Here is a 25,238-nt window from a genome sequence, read left to right on the forward strand (position 1 = left end):
TGACGCCCGTGAAGGGCTCTTGATCCCCCAAAAATTGAGCAACCCAGTTTTCCTTGTATTAAAACCTGAATACTTCCCATTCCTCAGGTGCTTTATAAATTTAACACTTCCCACTGAATATTATACATTATAAAAGTATTATAACATGTTATGGTACATAACCTTCACATGTTATTAACGTTTGAAGGTTATATAGCTGATGGAAAAGCAGGGGTGTCACTAGCACGTTAGACAATACAATAAGTGTCAGGGGCCCGAGACTGTTCAACTGCCTCCCAGCATTCATAAGGGGGATTACCAATAGACCCCTGGCTGTCTTCAGGCAGGCACTGGACAAGCACCTAAAGTCGGTACCTGACCAGCCGGGCTGTGGCTCATACGTTGGATTGCGTGCAGCCAGCAGTAACAGCTTGGTTGATCAGGCTCTGATCCACCAGGAGGCCTGGTCACAGACCGGGCCGCGGGGGCGTTGACCCCCGGAACTCTCTCCAGGTAAACTCCAGATGGGCATATGGTTATTATTATTATTATTATAATCAAGGGGAAGCGCTAAACCCGGAGGATTATACAGCGCCTGGGGGGATGTGGAAGGCATTCAGGCTTAATTCGGGGAACTGGAGCACAGATACAATACCCTAAATCAAGAGCCCCTCACCAACATCAAGGAACCTTCCTTGAGGGGTGGGCATATGGTGAGCTTACTGGTACTCACCTATTTGTGGTTGCAGGGGTCGATTCATAGCTCCTGGCCCCGCCTCTTCACTGATTGCTACTAGGTCCTCTCTCTCCCTGCTCCATGAGCTTTATCATACCTCGCCTTAAAACTATGTATGGTTCCCGCCTCCACTACTTCACTTTCTAGGCTATTCCACGGCTTGACTACTCTATGACTGAAGAAATACTTCCTAACATCCCTTTGATTCATCTGAGTCTTCAACTTCCAATTGTGACCTCTTGTGTCTGTGTCCCATCTCTGGAACATCCCGTCTTTGTCCACCTCGTCTATTCCGCGCAGTATTTTATATGTCGTTATCATGTCTCCCCTGACCCTCCTGGCCTCCAGTGTCCTCAGGCCGATTTCCCTCAACCTTTCTTCGTAGGACAATCCCCGTAGCTCTGGGACTAGTCTTGTTGCAAACCTTTGCACTTTCTCTAATTTCTTGACATGCTTGACTAGGTGTGGATTCCAAACTGGTGCTGCATACTCCAGTATGGGCCTGACGTAAATGGTATACAGAGTCTTGAACGACTCCTTACTGAGGTATCGGAACGCTATCCGTAGGTTTGCCAGGCGCCCGTATGCTGCAGCAGTTATCTGATTGATGTGCGCCTCAGGAGATATGCTCGGTGTTATACTCACCCCCAGATCTTTTTCCTTGAGTGAGGTTTGCAGACTTTGGCCATCTAAACTATATTGTGTCTGCGGTCTTCTTTGCCCTTCCCCAATCTTCATGACTTTGCATTTGGCGGAGTTAAACTCAAGGAGCCAGTTGCTGGACCAGGCTTGTAGCCTGTCCAGGTCTCTTTGTAGTCCTGCCTGATCCTCATCCGATTTGATTCTTCTCATTAACTTCACATCGTCCGCAAACAAAGACATTTCTGAGTCTATCCCTTCCGTTATGTCATTCACATATACCAAGAACAGCACAGGTCCTAGGACTGACCCCTGTGGAACCCCGCTTGTCACAGGCGCCCACTTTGACACCTCATCACGTACCATGACTCGTTGTTGCCTCCCTGTAAGGTATTCTCTTATCCATTGCAGTGCCTTTCCTGTTATGTGTGCCTGATCCTCTAGCTTTTGCAGTAACCTCTTGTGAGGAACTGTGTCGAAGGCCTTCTTGCAGTCCAAAAAAATGCAGTCGATCCACCCCTCTCTCTCTTGTCTTACCATACCCCCGGCCGGGATTGAACCCATGGTCATAGAGTCTCAAAACTCCAGCCCGTCGCGTTAGCCACTAGACCAGCTAGCCTGTGCTAACCTTTCTATGGTGTAGAAATATACCTAGTTGGATGAATCTTATTGTGGCTAGCTGGTCTAGTGGCTAACGCGACGGGCTGGAGTTTTGAGACTCTATGACCGCGGGTTCAATCCCGGCCGGGGGTATGGTTTGTTTGTCATCGTGTCATTACGATTTCTTGAGTCATGTTGACGGCAGTGAAGGGACTTGAGCTAGAGTTCGTCACGGCCACGCTAGCTGGAGATTCGTCTGTAAAAACTTGCATTTGTGGTCACAGAGGTGCCTGTGCTAACCTTTCTATGGTGTAGAAATATACCTAGTTGGATGAATCTTATTGTGGCTAGCTGGTCTAGTGGCTAACGCGACGGGCTGGAGTTTTGAGACTCTATGACCGCGGGTTCAATCCCGGCCGGGGGTATGGTTTGTTTGCAATCGTGTCATTACGATGTCTTGAGTCATGTTGACGGCAGTGAAGGGACTTGAGCTAGAGTTCGTCACGGCCACGCTAGCTGGAGATTCGTCTGTAAAAACTTGCATTTGTGGTCACAGAGGTGCCTGTGCTAACCTTTCTATGGTGTAGAAATATACCTAGTTGGATGAATCTTATTGTGGCTAGCTGGTCTAGTGGCTAACGCGACGGGCTGGAGTTTTGAGACTCTATGACCGCGGGTTCAATCCCGGCCGGGGGTATGGTTTGTTTGCAATCGTGTCATTACGATTTCTTGAGTCTCTTGTCTTTCTTCTGTCACCTTGTCATAAAACTCTAATAGGTTTGTGACACAGGATTTTCCCTCCCTGAAACCATGCTGGTTGTCAATTATACACTTGTTTCTTTCCAGGTGCTCCACCACTCTCCTCCTGATGATCTTCTCCATGACCTTGCATACTATACACGTTAATGATACAGGTCTGTAGTTTAGTGCCTCATGTCTATCTCCCTTTTTAAAAATTGGGACTACATTTGCCATCTTCCATACCTCAGGGAGTTGCCCAGTTTCAAATGATGTGTTGAAGATCTTCGTTAATGGTACACACAATGTCTCTGCTCCCTCTTTAAGCACCCACGGAGAGATGTCTGGTCCCACCGCCTTTGAGGTGTCAAGTTCGCATAGCAGCTTCTTCACCTCCTCCTTGGTTATATGTACCTCATCCAGCACTTGCTGGTGCACCCCCCTGCTCTGATTTCCTGGAGTCCTACTGGTTTCCACTGTAAATACTTCTTTAAATCTTGTGTTGAGCTCCTGACAAACCTCCTGGTCGTTTCTTGTGAATTCCCCATCACCCTTCCTCAGTCTGATTACCTGGTCCTTGACCGTTGTTTTCCTCCTGATGTGGCTGTACAACAGCTTCAGGTCAGTCTTGACTTTCGATGCTATGTCATTTTCGTATTGCCGCTGAGCCTCCCTTCTTATCTGTGCATATTCGTTTCTGGCTCTTCGGCTAATCTCTTTATTTTCCTGAGTTCTCTGTCTTCTGTACCTTTTCCATTCTCTAGTACACCTAGTTTTTGCCTCCCTACACCTTTGGGTGAACCAAGGACTCATTCTGTTCTTCCCATTATTTCTGTTTCCCTTGGGAACAAACCTCTCCTCTGCATTGTACTTCTCATTTCCAGAACTCTAAGTCCGGCTATATAAAAATAACCGGTTTCCCTGAATCCCTTCACTAAATATTACCCTGCTCACACTCCAACAGCTCGTCAGGTCCCAAATACCATTTATCTCCATTCACTCCTATCTAACACGCTCACGCACGCTTGCTGGAGGTCCAAGTCCCTCGCCCACAAAATCTCCTTTACCCCCTCCCTCCAACCTTTTCGAGGACGACCCCTACCGCGCCTTCCTTTCCCTACAGATATAAGAGTGTTGGTACCACTATACTTTCATACATTCCCTTCTTTGCCTCCATTGATAACGTTTTTATATATATTATAGTTTATTTTGTCCTAGAATTAGTAAAAGTATAATAATGGCTACTTATTTAGAGTTTCCAGACAGTAAGAAAAGAACTTCAATATGCATATTAGCTATGTGCCGTTATATTTGAATCTTTAGGTATCATGGCGAGCTGATGGTGACTGTAATAAGGCGCTGGGCCTGACAGTAATGTCAGTGTATGGGATGTAACCAGAGATTCCTTCCTGGTAGTAACAATAGTTTCACTTGCATCAAACCTGGTTACGCTTATCTCAAACACTAACACAATCTATTTACGAGAAGTAACATGTGCTGGGGGAAGTTAATGGAGGGCGGTGACAGTGTAAAATGTAGGAGGGAGGACTGGATCTTGGCATGGCGCCACTGGAGGTCGAGCAACCAAGGCTGGAGGGTTGTCGTGGCCATACGGTACGCCATTGTTTTTGCTTTGGCTTGTCACATTTGCTGAAATTGTTAACTTTTCATGCGTCGTCCTTTTATTTTATAATGTTCATCCACCCGTGTCATATAATCAGAGTAACCACACCAAGTGTATCTTATAATGATAAGTTATTACGTGCTCGGGGCATCCTCAGAATTCCGTATCTCTTTGTTTACAACAAGTGGTCCCCAAACCTTGTGTAAAAATGGGAACATTAGATTGTCAAATAAGTGATAAGGGCCGCACTAGGTTGAGGAACTGGTTACCTCAAACTACTCCTTAACCTACACCATTCTTATCTGTATTGGACTGAAGAAGCCACTGGCAAGCGAAACGTTTCTAGAATCAAGATACCCGAATGTTGCACTAGTATTTTATCTATTAACATGGCGGTTTTCTAAATCGTTTCTACAAAATTAATGGTATACCTGGTGGGACTTGCTGTCTTGCATCAAGATGCACGAGATGAACAATAATAATGTTGATGTTTGACCGTTCTCATGCAAAAAGATTCAGGTAGCTAGGCTGAACCACGAATGAAATTATTGAATATGATCTCGTAGCTTCTTGTGTTTGTTTTATGTTTAATTCCCAAAAATATAGACAAACGTTGAGTGATTTTGACTTATCAAAAAACCGAGAAAGTTGTACTAAGCAGGTCCATGGTTGAGCAAAATATAATCGAATCATGTTTCATAAAAACAGTACTGATTTAAATTTTAATACACGTTCAGGGTAATATAAAATAAATTAATTTATAATGAATATATATAATTTATGAGGAATTTAAGCTATACCTGATATGTTGCTCATAAAATTTTACTTATGTGATCTGACCAAATTTTCACCACACTCCCACGCTCAGCGTGTTGGGCTGTATAGCCCTTGTGGCTTAGCGCTTCTTTTTGATTATAATAATAATCAGCGTGTTGGGAGACAACTGCGGGTTTAGTACCTAGTTTTGATTGTAATATAGTAATCAGCGTGTAGGGTCAAGTGTGAGGACATATCTCAGCCTTATAAGTCTTCTGTTGTCCTGCTATTTGTACTATTCCTTGATAATGTGAGAAATCACGAAAGGCTTGGAAGTTCACTATTTTTTTCACTGGCCTGGTGGCTAAAGCTCCCGCTTCACACACGGAGGGCCCGGGTTCGATTCCCGGCGGGTGGAAACATTTCGACACGTTTCCTTACACCTGTTGTCCTGTTCACCTAGCATCAAATAGGTACCTGGGTGTTAGTCGACTGGTGTGGGTCGCATCCTGGGGGACAAGATTAAGGACCCCAATGGAAATAAGTTAGACAGTCCTCGATGACGCACTGACTTTCTTGGGTTATCCTGGGTGGCTAACCCTCCGGGGTTAAAAATCCGAACGAAATCTTATCTTATCTTATCTTATATATATATATATATATATATATATATATATATATATATATATATATATATATATATATATTATATATATATATATATATATATATATATATATATATATATATATATATATATATATATATGGTGAAAGTGTTGAATGATGAAAGTATTTTCTTTTTGGGGATTTTCTTTCTTTTTTGGGTCACCCTGCCTCGGTGGGAGACGGCCGACTTGTTGAAATATATATATAGATATATATATATATATATATATATATATATATATATATATATATATATATATATATATATATATATATTGCAGTGTATAAAGAAGAGTAAGGCACAATACTGTGACTGGAATAATACACAGATAACCAGCACATAGGAGAAGGAAACTTATGACGTTTCACTCCGACTTGGACCATTAACTGGTAACATAAGCGCGATGGGTACCAGGGTATATACTGTCCAAGTCGGACCGAAACGTCGTCATAAGTTTCATTCTCCAGTGTATGAGTTATTTGTGTACTACAGTATATATACTTTTCATCAACTTGTCATCACTAACATATATCTGGTTGTTACCCAAGTCTCGTGTATCGTGGAAAGGCTCACTCCTCCAGGTATTTTTCTTCACTAGTTTATGGGCTACCTACGATTCACTACACTTGATCTCTCGTCAATATTCTGCTTTTTATGTAGCTTCCCGTTTTGTTTCTATGAAGACTTTATATCTTCTGCTGAGTTCTTCACAAATTTCTCTGTAATCCTTGTGTGTGTAGAGAAGAAACACCTGACCCAGGCCTGGTATTGAACTCAGATGGTACAGTAAAATGGTAGTCGTGGGGTTTACCTGGAGAGGGTTTCGGGGGTCAACGCCCCCGCGGCCCGGTCTGAGACCAGGCCTCATGGTGGATCAGGGTCTGATCAACCAGGTTGTTACTGCTGGCTGCACACAAGCTGACGTACGAACCACAGCCCAGTTAGTCAGGTACTGACTTTAGGTGCCTGTCCAGTGCCTCCTTCAAGACAGCCAGGGGTCTATTGGTAATCCCCCTTATGTATGTTGGGAGGCAACTGAACAGTCTTGGGCCCCGGACACTTATTGTGTTGTCTCTCAATGTACTCGTGGCGCCTCTGATTTTCATCGGGGAAATGTTGCATCTCCTGCCGAGTCTTTTGCTTTCATAGGAGTGATTTTCGTGTGCAGGTTTCGTACCAATCCCTCCAGAACCTTCCAAGTGTATATTATCATGTATCTCTTGCCTGCGTTCGAGGGAATACAGATCAAGGACCTTCAACCGTTCCCAGTAGTTTAGGTGCCTTATCGCACTTATGTGTGTGCGGGTGACAGTTCTTTGTACACTCTCTAGGTCTGCAATGTCGCCAGCCTTGAAGGGGGCCTTTAGTGTACAGCAGTATTCCAGCCTATTTGAAGAGAATCATCATGGGCTTGGCGTCCCTAGTTTTGAAGGTTCTCGTTATCCATCCTATCATTTTCCTAGCGTATTAGGTAGATACATTGTTGTGGTCTTTGAAGGCGAGATCCTCTGACATTATCACTCCCAGGTCCTTCACATTACTTTTCCGCTCTATCGTATGGTTAGAATTTGTGGTATACCCTGACGCATTTTTAATTTCTTCAAGTTTTCCATATCTGAGTAGTTGAAAATTCTCCTTGCTGAACTTCATATTGTTTTGAGTGGCCCATTCGAAGATTTGGTTGATGTCCGTGGGATGATGAGCCTTCGTGTGATACGTGTTACTTTCTGGTAATACACGTGCTCACAACCTGAACACTGGTCGCCACCGAGTTCACAAGGTGAACAGTGAACTTGACACTGGAGGCTTCCTCAGGGCTCATGATCTTGTGTAAGTGTTGCTCATACGGTGTGAGTGACATTTGAGTCGTGGTGGCGGTGGTTGTGCTGGCGCCAGGGACGTGTGTGACAGGTCGGACAAGTTGCGTGTGTGGCGCCTACGACGGCAAGGCGTGCTGGTTTTTACCAATTTTGAGATTTGCCTACTACGAGTCGAGCCTTGTGAGTTTTATGAGTTACTTTGACGGTATATGAAGGGGGCCCTGTGTGTGTGTGTGTGTACACTCAGCTAGTTGTTGTTGCTGGGGTCAAGTCACAGTTCCTGGCCCCGCCTGTTGACTGGCCGCTACTAGGTCACTTCCTGCTCCATGAGCTTTATCATACCACTTCTTAAAGCTATGTATGAATCCTGCCTCCACCACATCGCTTCCCTGACTATTCCACTTACTGACAACTCTCTGACTGAAGAAATACTTTCTAACATCCCTATGATTCATCTGAGTCTTCAACTTCCAACTGTGACCCCTAGTTGCTATGTCCCATCTCTAGAACATCCTGTCTCTGTCAACCTTGTCGATTCCTTTCAGTATTTATCAGATCAGCCCTATCTCTCCTGTCCTCCAGTGTCGTCAGGTCAGTTTTCCTTAACCTCTCCTCATAGGACATACCCCTTAGCTCCGGGACTAGTCTTGTTGCAAACCTTTGCACTTTCTCTAGTTTCCTTACGTGCTTGGCTAAGTGTGGGTTCCAGACTGGTGCTGCCTAACGTTTACAGTGCACAGGGTCCTGATCGATTCCTTATTAAGATGTCGGAATGTTGTTCTTAGGTTTGCTAGGCACCCTTATGCTGCAGCAGTTATTTGGTTGATGTGCGCCTCAAGAGGTGTGCCCGGTGTTATACTCACCCCAAGATCCTTTTCCTTGATTGAGGTTTGTAGTCTCTGGCATTGTGCGTCCTCCCCTCGCTCTCCTGATGCCTTCTCCTCCTCCCATTGCCTTTTCCTGTGTGTCTCTGGGTCCCATTTGTACATGGCCATTGTTTCCCATATTTTTTCCTGTAGCTCTTGGTGGCATGGTCGTGCCTCTGCATGGGACCTAACCCCCTCTCCACCTTCTTCCCCCTCTCTTACTGCTATCCCTGCTCCCAACTGCTCTCCCCCTTCATTCATCGGCCCTGTTTAGTGGACTGATAGGGCCTTAGCGTAAGTCATGTCTCTTCTCCGTTGGGCTCCTCGTTCAGTAGGGGTGTACCTGCTTCAGATGCCATGTCTCTTCCGGGCAGTAGCCCTGTGACTCGCTTCAGCCTATTTAACTCATTCTAGGGCCCTTATCCTGGCTTCTGCGGCATCACTCTACTTGCATTAATTCACCGTTTCCAAACCAATAATAAACATATTTCCACAGATTCGTTAATTCTCCCGCTCAGCTCTTTTCTTCATCTTACATTATTTTCTTTAGCTGTTCTATAATTCATTCATCTTCCATAGACCTATTAGCTGACTTTCCACTTTAATATTAAACGTATTCTCTTTTTCAAAATTCCTTCCCAAAAATCTCACGTACAAAATTTTATACCTTACAATTCGTACTCTCATCATCTTGCGCTTTTCTCTGGTCTTTTTCAACAACTTCCTTCCCTACGAAACTTAAAACAACCTTTGTAGCTTCTCTTCCTAAACTCCCAAAAACAGTAGGTCATCACCGTAGCATTTTCTTCTTTTACAACCTAAACTGGAAAATATATTGAACTATCACGTTGATATCACCCCTGACTACACCTACTTTTACTAGAATAATATATATGTCGTGCCGAATAGGTAAAACTTGCGATTTTGGCTTAAATAGCATCGGTCTTGTCGAATAAGGCAAGCGAAAATTTGTGTATGCAATAATTTCGCAAAAATAATTCTGAACCTAACGAAGAAAATATATTTCATTGTGTTTGTTTATGATTAAATTATTGTAAACTTATCTAAAATATATTTAGTTGGATTAAGCTAAATTAAATTGTGCTTGTTATAATAGCATAAATAAAAAAAATCTTTAAACGTATAAGAGAAAATTTCAGAAAGGACTTAACTTTAAATGAGTTCTTGTTAATTAACCAATTTTACCTATTCGGCACCACACACACACACACGTGTGACGTGTGTGTGTGTGTATATATATATATATTATATATATTATATATATATATATATATATATATATATATATATATATATATATATAAAGTGAAACAAAGCTGAAGGGGGTGGGAGAGTTTCAATGGAGAGGAATAAATGGGATTAGGTCAGGGGTTTCAAATAGAGTTAGAGCTAAAGAAGGAGTAGCAATAATGTTGAAGGATAAGCTATGGCAGGAAAAGAGGGACTACAAATGTATAAATTCAAGGATTATGTGGAGTAAAATAAAGATTGGATGTGAAAAGTGGGTTATAGTAAGCGTGTATGCACCTGGAGAAGAGAGAAGTGTAGAGGAGAGAGAGAGAGATTCTGGGAAATGTTGAGTGAATGCGTGGGGAGTTTTGAATCAAGTGTGAGAGTAATGGTGGTTGGGGATTTCAATGCTCAAGTGGGTAAAAATGTTATGGAGGGAGTAGTAGGTAAATTTGGGGTGCCAGGGGTAAATGTAAATGGGGAGCCTTTAATTGAGCTATGTGTAGAAAGAAATTTGGTAATAAGTAATACATATTTTATGAAAAAGAGGATAAATAAATATACAAGGTATGATGTAGCACGTAATGAAAGTAGTTTGTTAGATTATGTATTGGTGGATAAAAGGTTGATGGGTAGGCTCCAGGATGTACATGTTTATAGAGGGGCAACTGATATATCGCATCATTATTTAGTTGTAGCTACAGTTAGAGTAAGAGGTAGATGGGAAAAGAGGAAGGTGGCAACAACAAGTAAGAGGGAGGTGAAAGTGTATAAACTAAGGGAGGAAGAAGTTCGGGCGAGATATAAGCGACTATTGGCAGAAAGGTGGGCTAGTGCAGAGATGAGTAGTGGGGGGGGTTGAAGAGGGTTGGAATAATTTTAAAAATGCAGTATTAGAATGTGGGGCAGAAGTTTGTGGTTATAGGAGGGTGGGGGCAGGAGGAAAGAGGAGTGATTGGTGGAATGATGAAGTAAAGGGTGTGATAAAAGAGAAAAAGGTAGCTTACGAGAGGTTTTTACAAAGCAGAAGTGTTATAAGAAGAGCAGAGTATATGGAGAGTAAAAGAAAGGTGAAGAGAGTGGTGAGAGAGTGCAAAAGGAGAACAGATGAAAGAGTGGGAGAGGCACTGTCCTAGGGAAAGTATGGATATGTCAGTTAAAAACAGAGTAGGGGAGTTAGTAGATGGGGAGAGGGAGGTATTAGGTAGATGGCGAGAATATTTTGAGGAACTTTTAAATGTTGAGGAAGAAAGGGAGGCGGTAATTTCATGCACTGGCCAGGGAGGTATACTGTAAAAGAAATTTTAATGAAAATAAGAAAAAAATTTGGAGAGAGTTAAACATAAGAAAGCCTAGGGAAAGTATGGATATGTTTAAAAACAGAGTAGGGGAGTTAGAGATGGGGAGAGGGAGTATTAGGTAGAGCAGAACTTTTAAATGTATTTCAGTGTGGTGAATGAGTGTGGTGGAGGTACGTGAGGCATTACGTAGAATGAAAGGGGGTAAAGCAGCTGGAACTGATGGGATCATGACAGAAATGTTAAAAGCAGGGGGAGATATAGTGTTGGAGTGGTTGGTACCTTTGTTTAATAAATGTATGAAAGAGGGGAAGGTACCTAGGGATTGGCGGAGAGCATGTATAGTCACTTTATATAAAGGGAAAGGGGACAAAAGAGATTGTAAAAATTATAGAGGAAAAAGTTTACTGAGTATACCAGGAAAAGTATACGGTAGGGTTATAATTGAAAGAATTAGAGGTAAGACAGAATGTAGAATTGCTGATGAGCAAGGAGGCTTCAGAGTGGGTAGGGGATGTGTAGATCAAGTGTTTACAGTGAAGCATATATGTGAACAGTATTTAGATAAAGGTAGGGAAGTTTTTATTGCATTTATGGATTTAGAAAAGGCATATGATAGAGTGGATAGAGGAGCAATGTGGCAGATGTTGCAAGTATATGGAATAGGTGGTAAGTTACTAAATGCTGTAAAGAGCTTTTATGAGGATAGTGAGGCTCAGGTTAGGGTGCGTAGAAGAGAGGGAGACTACTTCCCGGTAAAAGTAGGTCTTAGACAGGGATGTGTAATGTCACCATGGTTGTTTAATATATTTATAGATGGGGTTGTAAAAGAAGTAAATGCTAGGGTGTTCGGGAGAGGGGTGGGATTAAATTATGGGGAATCAAATACAAAATGGGAATTGACACAGTTACTTTTTGCTGATGATACTGTGCTTATGGGAGATTCTAAAGAAAAATTGCTAAGGTTAGTGGATGAGTTTGAGAATGTGTGTAAAGGTAGAAAGTTGAAAGTGAACATAGAAAAGAGTAAGGTGATGAGGGTATCAAATGATTTAGATAAAGAAAAATTGGATATCAAATTGGGGAGGAGGAGTATGGAAGAAGTGAACGTTTTCAGATACTTGGGAGTTGAAGTGTAGGCGAATGGATTTATGAAGGATGAGGTTAATCATAGAATTGATGAGGGAAAAAAGGTGAGCGGTGCATTGAGGTATATGTGGAGTCAAAAAACGTTATCTATGGAGGCAAAGAAGGGAATGTATGAAAGTATAGTAGTACCAACACTCTTATATGGATGTGAAGCTTGGGTGGTAAATGCAGCAGCGAGGAGACGGTTGGAGGCAGTGGAGATGTCCTGTCTAAGGGCAATGTGTGGTGTAAATATTATGCAGAAAATTCGGAGTGTGGAAATTAGGAGAAGGTGTGGAGTTAATAAAAGCATTAGTCAGAGGGCAGAAGAGGGGTTGTTGAGGTGGTTTGGTCATTTAGAGAGAATGGATCAAAGTAGAATGACATGGAAAGCATATAAATCTATAGGGGAAGGAAAGAGGGGTAGGGGTCGTCCTCGAAAGGGTTGGAAAGAGGGGGTAAAGGAGGTTTTGTGGGCGAGGGGCTTGGACTTCCAGCAAGCGTGCATGAGCGTGTTAGATAGGAGTGAATGGAGACGAATGATACTTGGGACCTGATGATCTGTTGGAGTGTGAGCAGGGTAATATTTAGTGAAGGGATTCAGGGAAACCGGTTATTTTCATATAGTCGGACTTGAGTCCTGGAAATGGTAAGTACAATGCCTGCACTTTAAAGGAGGGGTTTGGGATATTGGCAGTTTGGAGGGATATGTTGTGTATCTTTATACGTATATGCTTCTAAGCTGTTGTATTCTGAGCACCTCTGCAAAAGCAGTGATAATGTGTGAGTGTGGTGAAAGTGTTGAATGGTGATGAAAGTATTTTCTTTTTGGGGATTTTTTTCTTTTTTTTGGGTCACCCTGCCTCGGTGGGAGACGACCGACTTGTTGAAAAAAAAATGTGTATATATATATATATAAACACATGAAACCAAGCGTTTTCGCGACGTTCATCTTACAACGCTTCCGGGGGTTATCGTTCCCTCTGCCCGATCCAAGACCAGACTTCCTAGTTGTTGCCTTCTGACCAAACTTTTGCACCACAGCCAAGATGATCAGGAACCGACTTGAAGAACTTATCAAGCTCACTCGTGAAGACAACCGAAGGTTTGTTGGCAATTCCGCTTATGCACAAAGGAATGACATTAAAAAGTTGAGAACATCCTACACTTAAAAGCTCTCTCGAAGTGTATTCATCGCCCACTTGCTTTTTTATTGGAGGTATTTTTGCACCGTCTGTCAAGCTTCTTTCCTGTAGAATTATGTGTGTAGGCTTAGGAACAGTCTCTCCAGGATTTTCCAGGTGGAACTTACTGTGTACCTTGCCTGCTTTCCAAGAAATACATTAGAAAGTTCTCTATTTTCTAGCTCTGCAGTCTCTGATGCCTTGGAAAGGGCCGTTAGTATACAGCAGTATTCCAGCTTAAGGTACCATCATTGGCTTGGCATCTCGTTTTGAATGTTCTGTTTATCCAACCTATCATTTTTCTTGCAGTGGTCATAGCAACATTGTGTAATCCATGAATGTGAGATGCTTTCTGATATTATCACTCACATGAGCTTTTGATCTTTTGAATTATTCAAGTTTGTCTTATACTCCGTTTCAGTCTTTATTTCCTGCATTCTTCAATAGCGGAGCACCTGAAACTTGGCCCCGTTGAACATCATATTGTTTGTCCCATTGAACCTTCATATATATCTACTTGAAGATTTACGGTGTCTCGACGGATGCCACTTTCATAGAAATTCTGGTATTATCAGCAACGGATGATTTGGTATTATTAATGTCCTTGTCTGTATCAGATACAAGAATGAGAAACAAAAGAGGGACGAGGAACAAAGTTTTTCATTGTGGCAGCCTCCGACTTCACTCTGCTACTACTCTCTGGATTCTATTTATTAAGAAGTTATATATCGATTTGCCCACCTGTTCCATATGTGATTTTCATCCATGATTTTGCATACGATAAAAAATATTTGAGATTTCTTCTAATTTCATTTATGGCTCTTTGCCGACCCCCCCCCCCCCCTCCTTCCTTCCTTCCTTTCGTCTTTCCTGAACTCTATCAGTCTATATATTGACCTGCGAGACACCGGAGAAGGTTGAGACTTGTGTTGCTTAGGGACCCACTCAGCACCTACATATCTTAATTGTTAGTATCCTATAGTGGAATTTTATAGATACATGAAAAGGCTGGTAAAGCTGAAATGTTGATCTCCCAGTTTTCATCTTTGAAGTTTTTGTCTATGAGAAGCTAAACTTTATCATACAGTCTGCTTTCCTGTCTCTTTTACAATAAGTTAACCTTTATCCAGATACTTCATACAGTCTTGCTGTCAGCAACCTGTTACCATTCCCTGGGTCTGTAAGACACTAAATACTGCTGATGTGCATAGTTTATCGCAGTTTTTAGTACTGCTTAAGAATGTGTAGGTGGAGTGTCCCGTAAGGAGGGTATGAGGGGTCGTGCTATCACCCAGCACACACCACCACAATTATACTTCTGTCTTTTTCTCTTCTTTAAGACAGAGGGGCTCTATTTTCTCTTAACACTGCTACCAAACCGTGTATGATAGAAGACGTAAGTGCTTAATTCTTAACTACAGGACAGTAAGAGTTAGATTACTGAGAACATAATAGAGGAATACGACAGTAGATCCATGTAGTAAGAGGGTGCCCGTGGCTCGGTTAGCAGCGCACTCAGCTCATATTTGGTGTCCGTAGTTCGATCCCCGGCACGGGTGGAAATGTTGGGCATGTTTCCTCACAGCTGCTGTCCCTGTTCACCTAGCAGTAAATAGGTACATGGGTGTTAATCCACTGTTGTGGGCCGCATCCTGAGAGGTGGTAGTATACCAGAGATAGAACCAGACGTTTGTATCCTGGGACTTTTATCGCTTTACATACATGAGCAGTGAGAACACAAATTGTGTATAGTGGCCGGAGAGAGAATTGTAGTGGTTGGCTGCAGGTCGCCAGAAGTGTAAGAGGCTTCGTCTTATGGCTGTGGCACGTGCAGTCTTGAGGAAGCATGTTCTAAGGTCATCTGGGCTAAGTTATGGAAATTCTATAACTGCCATCTGTTTTCAACGATAGTGTTGGTGTAATTAAGTTGGTAGAATTACCGACAATATGTAAAGTAAAAGGACACAAGTGCAACTAATGTGACATTTTTTTGTGGCAACGTTTCGCTCTCCAGGAGCTTTGTCAAGCCGTTACAAACAGTGCATGGACACAGAGGGTATATATAGGCTCAGAGTGAGGTGCAATACTAGTGGTGGTAGTAGTTGTAGTAATGATATAAGTAGTAGTAGTAGTAGTAGTAATACAATAAGTTAGAACAATTAACTTGCACATGAGTAAAAGGATATAAAAGCCATTACTTGGGAAACATAATAATAGGTTAGACAAATATATCTATTGGTGGCTGGATAGAGAAGGTCTGTTTCAATGTTCCTTTTCTGTAAGGTGCTTGTGTAGTATTAACAGAAGAGACTATGTGATGGCAGGATTTACTGTTTTCAGGAGGATTCTTGCTAGGACTTCAGAGATGGTGAAGCTGCCTTTGTTTTGTTTAATAGTATTAGAAACAGCTATTAGTGAAGATTCAAGGCACTTGCGTCTGCGGAAGTTAGTTTCTTTGATCACTAGTTGGGCGTCCCTGAACTTCATGAGGTGATTGGTGGAATTTCGGTGTTGTACACAGGCGTTGTTCAAGTTATCGTTTCTACATGCATAAATGTGTTCATTAAGGCGGGTGTCGAGGTTTCTTGCTGTTTCACCTACATAAATCTTGTCGCAGCCTCCACAGGGTATAGTGTAAACCCCTGCGTTGACTGGTTCGTGGTGCTTGGATTTTGTTCTGGTTAGATCCTTTATCGATAGTGTTGGTGCCGATGAGTGATGATTCAAGAACACGGCGTCACCTTGAATGTGATTCCCTATAGATCAGTTTAGCATATTTTCTAATCATGAGATGTCCCTCGGTGTTTGGCACAAGCATTACTAGTGTCGTCCCTGCTGCAGGTGTATTGGTGTTCGTAAATTCTTGTGGACAAGTCTACTGGTTTCTTTCATGTACATCTTGTCACACTGCCACAGGGAATGTTGTAAACTATTTCTTTAGAGGGAGCATTAAATGGGAAGTCTTTCTTGGTGAGGTCCTCGATTGAAGCGGTGGCTTTAGTGGCGACTTGTATATTAGGGAAAGAGAATGTGTTGTATATGCAATCACATCATTGCAAGGTAACACCAGAAATTTTCGCTTACATCTGGTTTGAGCTCTGCATCTGCAGTAATGCATAAAATGAAAAGGGGGAGTGAAGACGAGTAATTGCGTGCCAAATATAAGTGAATTCTTCCAAGAACTCGGAGTTGGAAGTGCATTGAGCCCTCAGAAAGAATCGGATGACCACCCTGCGTATAGTGCGAGAGTCAGTGTGCGAAGAGAAGTGTGAGAGATCATCTTTCTTGGTAGGCTTCCTATAAGTTTTGAAAGACAATGTATCCTTCTGTGTATTCTGCAGACGTATCGAAAAAGGAAAGAATGCTATCGGCTTAGAGTTCAAATGTAAACTTGATGGTTTTACGATGTTGGTTTAAAGTATGTTCATACTTCTCGGTTAGGGAATTAGGATATTGTCAACATGCAAGAGCCATGTGACAGTGTCCAAGAGTATGGAGTAAAAGTCCTCAGTCTTCAGGTTTTCCGTATACCTTTGAAGAGTTTCGAGAGTTAATCTATTCTCTGTGCCCGGCCATGGGCCAGGCTCGTCTGGTGCTTGCCTGGTCAACCAGGCTCTTGCTGCTGGAGGCCCGCCGTCCCACATATCCATCACAGCTTGGTTGATCTGGCACTTGGTGAAGATGCTTGCCCAGTTTCCTCTTGAAGGCTTCTACACTTGTTCCCGCCGTGTTTTTGATATATTCTAGTAAGATGTTGAATAGTCTGGGAGCCTGGATGTTGATACAGTGTTCCCTTATTGTTCCCATCGCACCCCTGCTCCTCACTGGGTTTATTTTACACGTCCTCCCATATCTCTCACTCCAGTATGTTGTTATGGCAGTGTGCAGATTTGGGACCAAGCCCTCGAGTACCTTCCAGGTATATATTATCATGTATCTCTTCGCTCCGATGAATACATGTTCAAGACTTGCAGGCGTTCCCAGTAGTTTAGGTGCTTCACAGGCTCAGTGTGAGCCGTAAACGATCTGTGTTTGTTCCAGGTCCGATATTTCTCCTGCTTTGAACGGGGCCGTCAGCACTGAGCAATATTCTAAGTGAGGGAACACTAGCGATTTGAAGTGTGTCACCATCGGCATTATTTCCCTTGTTTTGAAAGTTCTCAATACCCACCCCGTCATCTTCCTGACTGTCGTGATCTTTGTCTTGTTATGGTCTTTAAAAGAAAGGTCCGCTGACATAATTATTCCCTGGTGTTTTACGTGTTCCTTACGTTCTGTTTGGTGACCCTCTCGAGTTTTGTGTATAGTGTTCCTTTTGAGCTCTTCATTCTTTCCATACCTAAGCAGCTGGAACTTATCACCATTGAACATCGTGTTCTCCACTGCCCACTGGAAAACCCTGTTTATGTCTTCCTGTATTTTTTCAGTCTCCTCTACCGTAGTGACTTTCATGCTTATTTTAGTGTCATCTGCAGATGATGATACAAAAGTGTGCCGGGTGTTTTTGTCTATGTCTGCTATGAGGATGAGAAACAGCAGAGGTGCCAGGACAGTGCCTTGGGGCACTGAGCTTTTGACCTCGCTGATGCTGGATCTTGCCCTGTTCACTACTACTTTTTGTGTTGTGTGTGTTAGGAAACCGAAAATCCATCTGCCTACCTTCCCCGTAATGCCCATGGACCTCATTTTGTGCGCTATCACTCCATGATCCCATTTGTCAAACGCCTTTACAAAATCTGTGCAAGTCACATCTGCGTTTTGGTCGTCTTCCAGTGCCTCCGTAATTCTGTCATAATGGTTCAGCACCTGTGACAGACATGATCGTCCTGCTCTAAAACCATGCTGGTTCGGCTTATGCTGGTTGTGCTGCTCCATGAAATTTGTAATCTGCCGTCTCATCACTTTTCCGAAGATTTTTATGATGTGAGAGGTTAGGGCTACTGGTCTGTAATTTTTAGCTAGTGCTCTACTACCTCCCTTATGCAAAGATGCTATGTCTGCACTCTTTAAGGCCTCCGGTATTTCACCTAGATCTAAGCTCTTTCTCCAAAGAATACTGAAGGCTCGTGCTAGTGGTACTTTGCACTTCTTTATAAATAGAGTATTCCGTGAATCTGGTCCAGGTGCTGAGTGAGTGGGCATGGTTTCCATTTCTTTTTCGAAAACTATGGGATTTGTACTAATGTCAGTTAGTTGGTCTGCGCGGCCTTCTTCTGGAGTGAAAAATATTTCTGCATTTTATACCTTCTAGTGGGTTGCTGAACACCGACTCATACTGTTCTTTAAGGATTTCACTCATTCCCTGTTCATCGTCAGTATACGAATCTCCTCTGAGTAGTGGTCCAATTCTGCAGGCAGTTCTTAGCTTGGATTTTGCGTAGGAATAGAAATGTTTTGGGTTTCTTGCAATATCCTGTATGGCCCTTTGTTCCCTTTATACTTCAGTGAGGTATGACATCCTAAGTTTTTGCTCTAATTCGGTGATCTCTCGGCTAAGTCTATCTTTCTTCTGTTGTAGCATATTTGTGTTTTTAAGCAGTTCGGTAACCCGTTTTCTTCTGTACCATCGACAAAGTCAGTGGTCCAAGTCGGACCGAAACGTCGTCGTAAGCTTCTCTCTTTTATGTGCGGGTTATTTGTGTATCGTTCCAGTCACGGTATTGTGCCTTTTTTTGTTATTTCTGTACCATCTCCTACGCTCTCTCTCTCTATCTGATCTTCTGAGTTTCTTCAGTGGTACGTGCTTCATACATACCTTGTATTTTTCTCTATTCTGCTTCTCTAGGCACTGGTGGGGATTTAGGGTGCTCATATCTGATTCCCAGGGTATGTCTGATAGCTCTTGGTTTATTTTTTCCCAGTCAGTTCTATGATTCTTAAAGGACTGCTCATGGCCATGCCAAAACATTGAAAATTTTATTTTCTAATCGGAAATAAATAAATTGACACATAGGTTCACCAAGATTGAAATCAAGGCTGGGTAAAGTTGTGTTTATCAGCAATTTTTCTTTGTAGAATACCAGTGATGTGGCTATTGGGAACATGTCATTCTTGACCTAACAAAGATCTCAGTTTGGGTACTTGTCTAGACAGCATTTGATACTAATTGCCATAGATAACTAACTACTGCCAACTTTTCTGTATGGCACAATGCTATGTATGACAGGGATCTCTTCCTTATTCTAATTACACAGTTTGCTGTTTTTTTTTTTAACTAGGCAAACAAGTTCTCGCTTCTATGCTTCCCAGCATCATTACTTCCAGTGCTGAGGCTGATGATAGGGTAGTTCCCAGTACTGGTCATGATACGTTAACTACTGCATATTCTCCATCCCAGCTCCAGGAAACCACACCCTCAGGCTTCTTTTCCCAACCTTGTTACAAACAGCCCTGTCTGTAAATTTATTCTGGGAATCTGATACCAGAACATGCTTACCTTCGCTAGTGACGTTCATTGTGTCCTCCATGACCGGACCACATTAGTCCGGCAACACAGCCAAGGAAGTTGTAATTTTCATTATTAATCCTTTATTGCCCGCTAGTTTCCATTCGTTGCAGCTGGTATCCTCCTCTTTGTTCTGGAGATGAATTCCCTCAAAAAGTAGTATCTCCTTCCTAGCTTCCTTTAGCTCTGCCTTCACCTAAAGGTACAGCTGCTCAAAACTAAAAGATATACCTAACACTTCAGTAGCACTAGCACTGAGAACGTCTTCACAGGACACATCAACTCTACGCACAAGCAAGCGCACCTCACAAAAATATAGACCCATCTCTTGATGGCTTTACTGTATATATTTTGGTAGAATTACCGACAATATGTAAAGTAAAAGGACGCAAGTGCAACTAATGTGACATTTTTATTGTGGCAACGTTTCGCTCTCCAGAAGCTTTATCAAAGCTCCTGGAGAGGGAAACGTTACCACAATAAAATTTCACACTAGTTGCACTTGTGTCCTTTTACTTTACATGACTTGACTGGTTAAGCTGCCCCATTACCATTCAGCAGGAAAACTATCCTGCGCGTTGGGTGTGTTAGGTAAACAGTTTTTGCTCTAACCATGTAAAACATATATATAAATCAGGGTACCCCCACAAAGCGGTATAGCCAATTTTGTTAATAAAAAAAATCACTTTATAAATATATAAGCTTTAATCCTTGCCTTTTATTTTGACTTTTATTGTGTGGAACATATTGTACCCTTGTGTATATGTTTCGAGATTGTGTTAATCTTGTTTATGTGGCCAGGATCCCACAAGCCAGTTTTACGGAAGAAAGTTCACTGTTTTTAGCCCAGGAGCAATCCAAACCAGGAAGATCTTCTCTCACACAGTTCCTTGGTCACCGTATCATTTTTGAAGAACCATAATGTAGATAGTGTATATTTAAATTTTCGAAGCCATTTAACGAATGTGACATTGATTGATAAATTGAAGGTCAGAATGAATATTACATGAAGTTGGGAAGCTATTTATAAGTTTTTTAGAAACTTAAGTTTCAAAGATTGACAAAAAAAAAAGTAGACAAAATTCAGTTGGAGAATATTAAAATGTTGGGTGCGTAAATCATTGTACTCGCTGCTTGACTCTACCAATATAAACATGGCAAAGTTAGCTTAGACTGATAGCTTATCTAATCTGTTTAAGAATTTGCATAACTATACCTTACTGTTTTCCTTGTTTAAGAGTAACGAAACTAGTTGAGTTGAACGATCAAAGACGCTTGATATATATATATATATATATATATATATATATATATATATATATATATATATATGGCAAAGTTAGCTTAGACTGATAGCTTATCTAATCTGTTTAAGAATTTGCATAACTATACCTTACTGTTTTCCTTGTTTAAGAGTAACGAAACTAGTTGAGTTGAACGATCAAAGACGCTTGATATATATATATATATATATATATATATATATATATATATATATATATATATATATATATATATATATATATACATACATACACACACACACACACACACACACACACACACACACACACACACACACACACACACACACAGTAGTCAGGCCATGGAATATCCTAGAAAGTGATGTGGTGGAGGCAGGGACCATACATAGTTTTAAGGCGAGGTATGATAGAGCTCATGGGGCAGAGAGAGAGAGGACCTAGTAGCAATCAGCGAAGAGGCGGGGCCAGGAGCTGTGAATCGACCCCTGCAACCACAAATAGGTGAGTACAAATAGGTGAGTACACACACACACCTGAGGTGTATTTGTCGTACTGTATACACGCTGAGAGCTTAATCCCAAAAATAGGAATAAAGTATTCTTGTTTGGTGGTAAAAAGATTACGTGCAATCACTAGGCTTTAATCCCAATTATCCAACCATCAGAGACGCCGGTGAAGGGCTCTTAATTCAAGGACCTGGAGCTCCTCTTTCTAACTTTCTATCGAATAGAACGCAGAGTAATAGTTAAGTCAGAGTCTGCAAGAGTGAAAACTTCTGTTCCTATCCTTTTCCTCCCCCTCCTCATATCCGACATTGACATTGACATAAATCATCCTTCGCATACGATGCCGTAATCGGCATGAGAATAGCATTGTTTGATGAGGACACAGCAGATTTCCAAGCGGATAGAAGCCAAGTCTTCCAGTAAGCCACAGATAGCACTATGATCAGCGAGAGAAAATGAAAAAAAAACTACAATTGAGTATAAAACTAATTCTAACCACTTGATAGAGCGAAAAACTAACTCGAAGGACTTTAAAGTGATAATGTCATAGGACCTCGCTTTCAAGGACCACAAGAGTGGAAAATGATAAGATGAATAGCGAAAAACTTCAAAACAAGAGATGCCAAGCCAGTGATTGTTCTCTTTGTCATTTGTTCTCTAGGCTGGAATATTGCTGTACATTAATAACCCTTAAATTTTAAGGTGCGTGAAATTGCACACCTAGAGAATGTACTGAGAGCCTCTGTTGCATGTATAAGTTCATTCAGACACCCAAATTACTGGGACTGCTTGAAGTCACTTGACATATATTCCTTGTAATGGTGACAAGAAACGTATAATTTACACATAGAAAATTCCAGAAGGATTGGTCTAAATCTGCATACAGAAATCACCCTACGAAAGCAAGGGGCTCGGCGGACGGCGCCGAGCAAGGATACCATGAGTTCACTGTGAAATAACACGTGGGCGAATTTCCAACAGACTCGTTGCTGTCTTCAAGAGTGAAAATGAAAAGTTTTTCAACACACTTCCTGATTAGCCGGGCTGTGTACATTTGCCTAAGAGCCGTCAGCAGTAACTGCCTGGTTGAGCAGGGCATGATTCACCGGGAGGCCTGGTCTGGAACCGGGCCGCGGGGGCGTTGATCCCCCAAAATATTTTCAGGTATCCCTCCCCTTCCTTGAATCAAATTGATTACCTTCCGTTTCCAAGGCGTTGTATGATCCCTATGGGTTTAGCTTTTCCACATGCATATAATAATACTCTCCTTGCACTACTGAAGTCTCTTAATATTTGCAAATATTCGTATGATTGAATGTGACAGAGATACACATTTGTTGGCTTTTTTTCCCCCAACTTGTAACTCAAAACAACAACAGAAGCAGTTTTTGTTCCCTCCGCGTAACTATCATATAGAGGCGTCCCCCAGGATGCGACCTACAACATTCGGCTAACACCCACGTACCTTTTGCTGTTAGGTGAACAGGGACAGCAGGTGTAAGGAAGCACGCTAGTTTTGTGAAATAAAAACATGGTCAGTTGACCGTGTACAGTAGCCTCGTCATGGCCTCTCATTTAGATTTACGAGAAACTTAATGGCACGAAAATTCTGAGTTAGACTTTTACAGCGCTGTTAATAAAGAAGTTTCAACAAGTAGATGTGTGGAGGTGGTAATTATTAAATTCATTGTGTGGCAGACGTAAATGTAACCGTGTTGTGTTGTGCTCCACTGCCATCATATTTTGACCACTTCCTCTTGCTGAGCCTTCAGTATAGATGGAAGTAGGTTCCTTTATGCTGGTGAAGGGCCCTTGATTCAGAGAATTCGAGTTATAGTTCACTTCCTAGAATCAAACCTGATTACCTCCCATTCCCCAGGCATTTATAACCCTTCCGGCTTTAGTATTTCCCCATGAATATATTGATCAATAATGATAATAAGAAAATATATTGAATTTTGAGCGTGTGTATAATGCGATTTGAAACTCTTCAGGTCAGTTAAGCATTACTCTCGCCGTGGGTGGCGGCCACCTCACCTAATTTTATGGTACCGAAATTACAGTGGTTCATTGTGCAGTAATGACTCTAATATCTGAGTCATCTCCGGGTTGGTCTCACGTGATGCCCCTGAAATATGTTAAATCTAGACCAGAACCCATACCTGGGAACTTGTTATATTGTAACACACTCGCTTTCCTTTGAAATTATTATTATTATTATTATTATTATTATTATTATTATTATTATACATTTATGCTATGCGCTAAATCTGTAGGGTTAATACATTGCTTGGGGAATGGGAAGCAGTTAAGTTTGATCCGAAGAAGGGGATTATAAGCCTAATTCCTTTGATCAAGAGCCCTTTAGATATGAGGTGAGGGGCCACTTAAACGTTCCATCATCGAAATAATGGAGGGATTTAGACGGGTTTTTAGTATGTCATTGAGTACTTGAGGGTGATGAAGAGTTTTCGCTTTTGGCTAGAGGCAATGTCAGCAATTTCATGTGTCTTGAGCTCTGGAACCTTCCAGATGTAGACCCTCCCTACCCGGCCTCTTGAATACTAAAGGTAAGTTTAAGCCGTATGTGATGTGCAGATTAAGTTACATAAGTGTGATTACCGATTTGTAGCCATAGGAGCAGAGATGTGCTCTTGTTGTCCGTCTTCAGTGTAGCTACAAGAACAGAGATAAGTTCGTTGTATCCCGTCTTCAGTATTTGTAGCTACAGGAGCAGAGATAATAACATGATGCCCTGTCTTCAGTATTTGTAGCTACAGGAGCAGAGATAATAACATGATGCCCTGTCTTCAGTATTTGTAGCTACAGGAGCAGAGATAATAACATGATGCCCTGTCTTCAGTATTTGTAGCTACAGGAGCAGAGATAATAACATGATGCCCTGTCTTCAGTATTTGTAGCTACAGGAGCAGAGATAATAACATGATGCCCTGTCTTCAGTATTTGTAGCTACAGGAGCAGAGATAACATGATGCCCTGTCTTCAGTATTTGTAGCTACAGGAGCAGAGATAATAACATGATGCCCTGTCTTCAGTATTTGTAGCTAAGTAAGACACATGTGCAATAGTTAGGTACTCGCTCCCATCTTGTTCCTCATCCTCATATCCGACATAGACAAGGATGTCAGCCACAGCACCGTGTCTTCCTTTGCAGATGACACCCGAATCTGCATGACAGTGTCTTCCATTGCAGACACTGCAAGGCTCCAGGCGGACATCAACCAAATCTTTCAGTGGGCTGCAGAAAACAATATGAAGTTCAACGATGAGAAATTTCAATTACTCAGATATGGTAAACATGAGGAAATTAAATCTTCATCAGAGTACAAAACAAATTCTGGCCACAAAATAGAGCGAAACACCAACGTCAAAGACCTGGGAGTGATCATGTCGGAGGATCTCACCTTCAAGGACCATAACATTGTATCAATCGCATCTGCTAGAAAAATGACAGGATGGATAATGAGAACCTTCAAAACTAGGGAGGCCAAGCCCATGATGACACTCTTCAGGTCACTTGTTCTATCTAGGCTGGAATATTGCTGCACACTAACAGCACCTTTCAAGGCAGGTGAAATTGCCGATCTAGAAAATGTACAGAGAACTTTCACGGCGCGCATAACGGAGATAAAACACCTCAATTACTGGGAGCGCTTGAGGTTCCTAAACCTGTATTCCCTGGAACGCAGGAGGGAGAGATACATGATTATATA

The 25,238-nt window shown here is 41.9% G+C and overlaps 1 protein-coding gene across 3 annotated transcripts in view; it reads left to right on the plus strand.

The window, feature by feature from the left end:
• The window catches only part of shtd (anaphase promoting complex subunit 1), a 148,066-nt gene that overhangs the window by 90,452 nt on the left and 32,376 nt on the right, over positions 1-25,238 (plus strand). The gene's annotated exons all lie outside the window — the stretch shown is intronic.

Source organism: Cherax quadricarinatus, chromosome 5, assembly GCF_038502225.1.
Source record: "Cherax quadricarinatus isolate ZL_2023a chromosome 5, ASM3850222v1, whole genome shotgun sequence".
Taxonomy (NCBI): Eukaryota; Metazoa; Arthropoda; class Malacostraca; order Decapoda; family Parastacidae; genus Cherax; species Cherax quadricarinatus.